Below are 9,211 nucleotides of genomic sequence, written 5' to 3' on the forward strand. Positions count from 1 at the left end.
TACATAGGTCACAAAGGAAATCTTCACAATAGAAATGTGCCTTCATATTAAGCAGAACTTTACAGTTTGCAAAACACGGTCATAATACATGATCTCACTTGATTCTCTGGCTTTTAAACAAGTTGCTGCTCTAAACAAAGGTTTCAGGTTACCTTCGAGCAGTGAGGATCTGAGGTTCAGAGAACCACTTTTTAAGTCAGGAATTCTGAAGCTGAGTACTGTAATGGGTTTTAAAGGATGTTTGAATCCCCTAAGTGGTATGCAAAGTCAAGTTCACAAATCTCTGGCAGATTCCCTTGATGTCGAGGAGGCCATGTGAAACTCTCTGGACATCGGAATGGAAGTGGAGGAATGCCGGTGCGGAGGAAGACGGACACGGCTCTGGAAAACCTTTGCCACTCTGATGAAAGGGAGTGGCTGCCCTTGGCGCGGCAGTTTCTTCCTATACCAGATATTTTATACCCAAGAGGTGACAAATATGACAGAAATGCCACAATTTCATGAAGGCTGACCTGAATGTAGTGAAGCTCCTGAACCAATGTCTCTTAGGGCTCTTCAGAGAAACAGAACCAATGGGAAATATAGAGATATATATGAAGATATTTATTATACGAATCAGCTCATGTGATTATCGAGTTCCATGACCTACAAGCTGGAGGGACTTGCAGCTAATTCCTCCAGGAAACATTCTCACAGACGCACCTGAAAATAATGTTTACTGGCTACCTGGGCATCCCTTAGGCCAGTCAAGCTGAAACACAAAATCAGCAAACACACAAGGCCAGCAATCTTTTACCTTCAGACTTTTGTCATGGGAGTAAAATACACCTACATGTGTCTATGCCACTGTAACCACCATGTTGTATTACATGTAGTTCAACACACATTTCTACATGACACAGAGTGTATGTGAATTTTCCTGAAGTGATTATTTGAAAGTTTATTCAGTCTCAAAGAAATTTGTAATGGAAAATGCTAAGAGAGGGAGAGAGAGAGAGAGAGAGGGAGAGAGAGAAAGAGGATGAGAGAGAGAGAGGAGGAGGGAGAGAAGGAAAGGAGGGAAGGAGGGAAGGAAGGAAGGAAGGAAGGAAGGAAGGAAGGAAGGACGGAAGGACGGACTAGGAAAGAAAGCCATGATGAAGTTTTATGACATTTAACATATTTTAGACCTAGGGATCATCTAACCTAGATAACTCATTTTAGGTAAGGGAAATTTTTATGTAGAATTTTACATAAAATTCTCATGTAAAACAGTAATAAAAGTGGCACCAGAATCCAGAACTCACAGCTCAGAGTCCAGTGATTTTCCATTTCGGAACCAGGGAGATTCTTGTCGGAGTAATGACGGCACTTGCTTACAGACGCTTACTTGGAGATCATTGTAAACAACCACCCAGGGATCTAATTGCTAAAATAGGATGAGATGGAGAAGTCTTACTCTAAAAAGAGTGGGGCACTAGGAGCTGCTAGGGGTGGGGCAGGTATTGGGGGAAGGAAGGAAGATCCCAGTCCCTGGAACCAGAAACTTAACTGGAGAGCAACAAGGGCTGGGAAAGGTAGAGAAGGCAGAATTGTAGGATTTTAAATCTGCCATACTTGTATGTTATCTTGCAATTGTCAGCAGATAGGTATAAGTTTAGCACTTCATTTGCAAAATTATTAGATAGTTGCAGCGTGACTCACAACCACCAGAGAGTCACCTCATGAATTCCGAAGTGGGGGCTTTCCAGGCCTGGGGGCGGGGGTGGGGGGGGGCACGTGCGTGCAGAAGTGTCCGCGCATGTCCCTGGTCCTGCTCAGGCTCCAGGAGCAGGGCTGAGGCCAGGCCCCTCCTCCCCCAGGGTCTACCCCCTGCCATCCTTCCTCAGGTGTCAGCGACAGCTGCTACACCCACTTCGCAGCAGGTAGGAGCACAGAGACATTCTCGTGGAGGAAACCCCATCCTACTTGAAACGTTCTGTGGGGAAGGCAGGTCACTCCCATGTTCCACGTTCTCTCACCAAGAACACGCGCTCTGATCTAAACACCTCGTGCTAGAGCTCATTCTGGCCCCAGACCTGGTCACTCCCCAGAGTTGTTTCTCAAAAAGAGATCAATTTGAAATTTAAAAAGACAACTATTTGATTACAATTATTAACTTGGTTAAGTGCCTTTGCTCAGTTCCAATTTCCTGAACAGATTCCATTTAAAAGCCCGAGGGACACCAAATTACTTTTAACGCGGGTCATCAGTTCGAAAGGTCTGGAGAGTCTGAGAGAAAACATACAGCAAGCAACTACCCCTCCCCCCACCCCAACCCCGGCCCCTTTCGTGTTGTTCCTGCCAACGCAGCAGCCGGCCTGCTATATAGAACCGCTGCACCACCCTCAAGTCACTGACCCCGCACCGTGCTGCCCACCAGCCATGGGGAAGGTGAGCGCAGCGCCCAGGCCGGCAGGGTCCCTGGGCCCAGACCTCGGAGCCTCTCGTTCCCTTCCTTGCCCGAGGACCGGGGCTTCCAGGGCCGGTGCTATGAGTGCAGCAGCAACCACCCCAACCTGCAGCCCTACTTCAGCCGCTGCAACTCCATCCGCGTGGACAGCGGCTGCTGGATGCTCTATGAGCGCCCCAACTACCAGGGCTGCCAGTACTTCCTGCGGCGCGGCAACTACCCCGACTACCAGCAGTGGATGGGCCTCAGCGACTCCGTGTGCTCCTGCCGCCTCATCCCCTGTGTGAGTCCAGTCCCCCTGGTCCCTCTGCGCCCTGCAGTCACACAGGTACTCTCCAGTACTGTCGGATGGTGGCCTCCTTTTTCTGGCTCTATTTTTTCCCCCTTTATTAGTATCTTTAAGGTTTCTTCCACTGAGAAAGTATGTGATGGAATGCTCTTAACTGGACATTTTATTTTGCTTTGTTAAAACTAAACTCACCTCTATTGGGAAAAAGGAGTGCATGATAGCATTCAGAGTGTGAATGCCAAGATGATGGCTAAGCAACCCCTTCCTGCCAGGTTGCCTTAGGACAGCTACTCCGACTGTTTCTGTTTTTCCTCCTCTGTAAATTGCAGCTAATAGGAGGAGGTACTTCCTGCAGTTGTGATGCGGATAAATGCAACTCATCTGGCACAGACAAGCCATCCCTCCCCCAAATGTAAACTCTTATTATAAACATCAGGTCTCTCAAGTCCTGCCTTTTGATTAGGCAAAACAAGCAACCAACAATGTCATTCCAATAGTTCCTATGGAGCTCACTCCTACCCTAGTTCCACCGCAGCAGCCCCGAATGCCACCGTTAGGGATTCTGCAGTTAGACCAGGACAGAGTCCTGGGGAACACGTACCACTTTTGGTGAAGTTTAAAACCCTCTCAGAGAGTTTAATGCCTTGATAGGACCCAGACTGGCGTTAGGAGCCTGAAAATCTGGGCTTTTCCTTTTCCAGCCCTGACACTTCTGATCTCAGGCTGCAAGCTCTGTCCTCAGTTTCTCATAAAAAAGGAAAGGGCTGAAAATGGTGCTCCACATGTTTCGGGCTGCGAATGGCGAAGATCAAATTAGAAAACGTGCACGTGAGTCCTTTACCAGCCATGGAGATGCATTGTCAGCAGTCTGTCATACCACAGAATGAATTCTTTACGAGAATCGCCCCCGAAGAGGATTGAATGTTGGAAAAAGGAGGATGTTGAACGGCACCTGCTGGGAAGGAGCAAGCAGATAGAAGGGCGAGTGCTCAATGGCAGACAGACAGACAGACAGACAGACAGGATTTGCCTGGAGCTGACGGATTACCTTCCCATTTTTCTGCAGGTTTTATAATCTATCCATCTGTAAAGGCCTCTTTCATGACCTTGAGCTTCCAGTATTATTAATTACCTAAGACTGTTTTGCCCAAACATATATTAGAATTAAGAAGTGAAACCTAGTCTTTATGATGGCACCCACTTTTCAAAATTTTAGAGTAATGGGACTTAGAGCAGAAAGAAGGCCATTAAGGAGTTGCCTACACTTCCTTGCCACCGGTCTGTCCCCAGCTTAAGGAAAAGCAACTGGACTTTCTCCCTCCCTAGCCTCTACGAAGCTGTTTGAGAGTCAAAATAATGCCTTTGGCAGTGATATATTTGTCTTTTTATTTTAATGTTATTATTTTATATAATCGAATATGGAGAGCCCCAGGCCGCCATAAGTTTATGAAGGAGAGAGTAAAACAAACATATAAAATTGTTACTTAAAAATGGTACTGAATAGAGCCAGCATGGCTGACATAGGCTGTGGCTCAAAAAACTCAAGGGAACATCACTCAGGTCACGGTCTATGTGCCTTCTGAGTGTTCCAGTGTTCGACCTACCCAGCTGTACGCGGCAGCCCTGGTGTTGGAACTCTCTTTCTTTATCTTAGTCACATTTGATATAGAAAAGACAAAGAAATGTCCCTCCCCCCAGGGTTGTGTGTGTTTATTTGCTAAAGGCTAGATTTCCTGACTTTTCCTCATTTGCTGATTGTTGAATCCACAGTCTAGCTCCCACAGGATCTGACTCCACAAGAGGGAAGATGACAGAGGCCAGATGGTGGAGTTCACTGCGGACTGCTCCTCGCTTTATGACTGCTTCCACTCCAGTGAGATCCACTCCCTCCATGTGTTGGAGGGCTCCTGGGTCCTCTATGAGATGCCTGACCCCCCGGGGCCGGCAGTACCTCTGAGGCTGGGGGACTGACTGCAGGTGCTACCATGACAGGGGCGCCATAAGTGCCTGAGTGGGCTCACTGAGGAGGGCCCTGGATTTCTACTGAAATGTTTTTACCCTACCTGTTTCTCCATCTGGACGCTAGTAAAATATTTCCTGTGTGTTTCACGCAGTCATGTAGTCCTGTTCTCTTCTCAGGCTCCTGGGAAGGGCTCAGCAGAAATCAAGCTGGGAACAGTGTGCACTTCCTTACATGTATCGGTGGAAAGGGTGGTATGGGGGGTGGGGGAGGAGAGTTACGAGCACCACCTCTGTAGCCAGAATGCTGGGTGCAAATGCACTTCCTTGCTGTAGTGGATGGGGCAAGTGACTTAGCCTTTCTGTGCCTCAGTTTCCTAATTTGTAAAAATTGGGGTAACAACACTCTTCATCTCCTAAGGTTGTCATGGGGATTATTATGAATTATTATTAGTTTTTATTTTTAATTCTCTTTCAGTGGTTTGAGGCATGAAGTAAATGCTGACTAATTAGTATTTACAACATGAATATTCCTTGGTTATTATTGAGTCTTTGGACCTTAGAAATTAGTGTTTTGTAAGGGTATCGATAATGGGCTGGGGATCACCTGCATCAGAATCACCTAGGACACTTGTTAAAATGCAGATTCTTAAACCCCACTCCCAGGTGAGTTTTATGCAAATAACTTAACTTAGTTATTTTCACCTAGGTCCTTCCAGCTTTCTTTTTTTAAAAAAATTACTGATTGATTATTTTTTAGAGAGAAAGAAGAGGGCAAAGAGAGACATTACTTTGTTGTTCCACTGATTTATGCATTCATTGGTTGCTTCTTGTATGTGCCCTGACCAGAGATCAAATCTGCAACCTTGGTGTATTGGGACGATGCTCTAAGTAACTGAGCTACCTGGCAGGACCTTCCAGCTTTCTGTGAAAAACAAATATTTTCTTTAAAAGCTAAATTAGAATATTGAATACATTATTTCGGTGTATGGGTTGTTTCTGCTACTATTAACTACTAAGGTTATTTGAAGAAATGTTATAAACAAAAAGAGAGAGGAAGAGGTGAGGGAGAGAACAGAGAGACACCAGCTGTGAGGCTGCTATGGACATTCAGAGAAGATTTCTCACTCGCTTGCGTATCTGAGAAGCCCTGGGCTAAAGAGGGCTGGTGTCCCCTAAGTCCAGTGCAGTGTAGATCATGGGTTCTCACTTCTGGTTGTACATTAGAGACATCCATGAGCTTTTAAAATTGCTAATGCCCGCCCTGGCTGGTGTGGCTCAGTGGACTGAGCACTGGCCTGCACACTGAAAAATTGCCGGTTTGATTTCCAGTCAGGGCACATGTGTGGGTTCCAGGCCAGGTCCCCACGTGGAGGTGTGAGAGGCAACTGACCCCTTGCACACTGAGGTTTCTCTCCCTCCCTCCCCGCCTCTCTAAAAGTAAATAAGTAAAATCTTCAAAAATGCTAATGCCTGGGCCACACTCTCAAAGTTTCTGAATTAATAACATCATTTTCAAGGAATTTCTCTCCTCTGACTTAAAATGAACCAACTTACATATGCTATTTTATTTATTTCATTTTTGTTCTAGATTTTCAAATATCCCTAATATTTTAATAATAAAAAGCTTGACTGGTAAACAAGATTTGAATCCAGGACCTAGATGGGACTCCCACCTTCTCTTCAAATCAAACTAACCACCGGGCGCAGGCAGAGCGGCTGTGGCTTGCGGGTGCCCTTCCCGAGGACAGGCCCGCCCTGGAAGCAGAGTCCGGCACGACAGGGAGAGTGCAGGGGCCTGGGCGGACAGCCCACCCGCAGGGCAGCACAGAAAGACCGTGGGAGGGATGGCCCTTTCCCATTCCGATTTTTGGTTGATTAGGCCAGCTGAACCACCTGAAGGCCCAAGAGACATTCACCTTGCTAAGGAATGAGATTTTTAAAATCTGAAGAAGGCGGTAGACCCCAGCTATGCTTAAATTCACTATCAGCTGAATTTATTACTAATAAGACAGCTTTCCATGACCAAATCCTCGCTTTTTCTTTTTGTACTCTGCTTCTCACATCTTCCTTTTATTACTAATTAGGGGTTGGTGTAATCCTTTTCTGATTCCTTTTTTTTAGTGAAAAGTTGGATGACTTTTGTGCCAAAGAGAGACTAAATGGATAAAAATTCCACAAATGCAAACTCTTTCAAGTAGCTTCCTTTTCTTCCTAGACGATACTTTTACTCAATCTAGGTAACATCGCCACCCAGTGCTCACCAGAAGGAAAGCAAGTATGGTTTAAAAACCTCTTCCAAATGGTTAAGAGATTGTTTTGTGCCTTTTAAAATATGCTCTGCTATGCAGGGTACTCGGAGTATACTTATAATTTAGCCAAAGTGCTTACTAAGCAAATGTAAATGCTATTTTGAGAGCTTTGTGACGCCTCATAAGCATTTCCTAAAAGGAGCTGAAGGAAGGCGGGGCAGTGGGTCTGTGTTCGCCAGCAGGTGTGGTCCTTTCGAGTGGGGAACCCCGCATTTGCGCCCCTAACAGAGCCCCCTGTCGCCTTCCTCCATCTCTCAGACCCTGACAGACCCACTTCTAATTTATAAGCCTTCGAGTCCATGAGGAGGAGAGACCCCATTCTAGTTCAAATATTTCCTTCACTTCACTTTCAAGTTCAACTCCTGTTCACCTACGATTTCTCAACCAACTCTTTTTTATAGTCCTTACATTTCTTCTTATCATTGTATGTAGGTGAGTTGTTGCCTTACAGACATCTTCATTAATATCCTTTAGGGAAAAAAGGGTACCTAGTCCAAATCTCATTGGCTAACTCCTGTGCTCTACCATCCCTCTCTCAGTGTCTTCAGGCATAAAAGGATATTCTCATCCCACTGGTCTTAAAATATCCCAAATCAACCTAAGTGTGTACGGGGAAAATAAACAGTACTCCGGGGAGGGGGGAGCTGCCCTGCTGCCATCCTTGCGTTTCACAGCCTTGGTTCTTGACAACAACACCCACGCTGTGTGTCTTGAGGCTGCTTTGAATATTATCCTCCAAGTGATGTTTGTCTTTCTGCCTGAACCGTCCTACTCCCAGAATACTCGGCTCTGGAAGGTGAGAACTGGGAGCTGTTGAGGTGGCTCCGTGAGAGAGATCATGTCCTCATATCCTCTGGGCTTTGTTAGGGATTTCAGAAAACCTCCACCAGGTAAACCCGAGACCCTTTGGTTCACAGGGCAGCACTCAATCCACTGAGCCACACCAGCCAGGGCTAGTTTTTCTTTTATTACAGGAAGCCTCAACCAAGAACGCAGAAGGATAGAGAGAAACTTTTCTCTGCTCCACAGTGTTGGCAACTCAGAGGGGACCTTCTGGGATCCACCGCTTACCCCAGACACTGCAGATGGGATCCCGGAAATCTGGCAGATGCTGGCAGAGGGTGAGAATTCTTAGCAAAGTCAGCTCCCAGATCTCCGTTGAGGATCTTTGCCCAGTTGAGAGAGCAAGGTAAAACTTCACTTTGACCTTTCCTCCCCAAATTCACGTTAGCAGAAGAAAATATTTGTAAGAGTTAATTCTTTGAATCGTGACTTTTGTGAATTTGGCTTTGGGGCACCCATTGGTTATTGCTCTTTTCTCTCCCAGGGGCAGCTCCTGCTTTCCTGTTTGTCTCCTTCTGTGTCCCAAGAACTTACATGACTTATGGAAAGCCCTGAGGATGGGGGCTGGTTGCTGGGGCACCCACCCTAACATTAGAGTTGGAACTTTCAGCCTCACCCCACCACTCATCTCTGAGGAAGGGAGAGGGACTGAAGATGGTATTCAGTCACCAATGGCCAATGACTTAGCCCACCCTGCCTATGTAGCAAAGCCTCCTTAAACACCCGGAGGGCAGAGGCTGGAGAGAGGCCAGGCTGGTGAACACAGGGAGGTGCTGGGAGAACAGCACCCGGGACGGAGCGTGGAAGCTCACTGTCCCTTCCCCACTCCTTGTCTGAGGCATCGCTTTTGTCTGGACTGTTCTGCACAGGAGTTTAAGTGACGGCAAGTAATATGTAATAATATGTATAACTTAGACTCTTTGGAATGCTAAGGCAGTCTAAGAAAGTTTCAGAAATGCTTAAAGGAATAGATACTTTCTGTGAAAGAAACTGGTTTGGTAGCAATTTTACTGACTGCTTTTCACAAAGTCTTTTCTTTAAACCACTACCTACAATCTTTAAACAAATAAATAAAAACTAAAACTAAAACCTCTTAAAAATCCCTTTATAAAAAACTCTTTTAACCCTTGGACAAGGACAATTGGGGGCGAAGGGGAGGCTTGAATGGGGGAGGGGCAGGGCAGGGGAGAACAATGGGGGAAAAATGGGGACAACTGTAACTGAACAACAATAAAAAATGTTCATCCTTTTATAATGATAAACTTGTAATCTAGTAAATAAACTTTCTCTGACTTCTGAGAGCCTCTCTAGCATATTAATCGAACTCGAGGGGAGGGTCATGGGAACTTCCGATCAGTAGCCAGTTGGTTGGTAGCA

This window comes from Phyllostomus discolor, chromosome 4, assembly GCF_004126475.2.
Source record: "Phyllostomus discolor isolate MPI-MPIP mPhyDis1 chromosome 4, mPhyDis1.pri.v3, whole genome shotgun sequence".
Lineage (NCBI taxonomy): Eukaryota > Metazoa > Chordata > Mammalia > Chiroptera > Phyllostomidae > Phyllostomus > Phyllostomus discolor.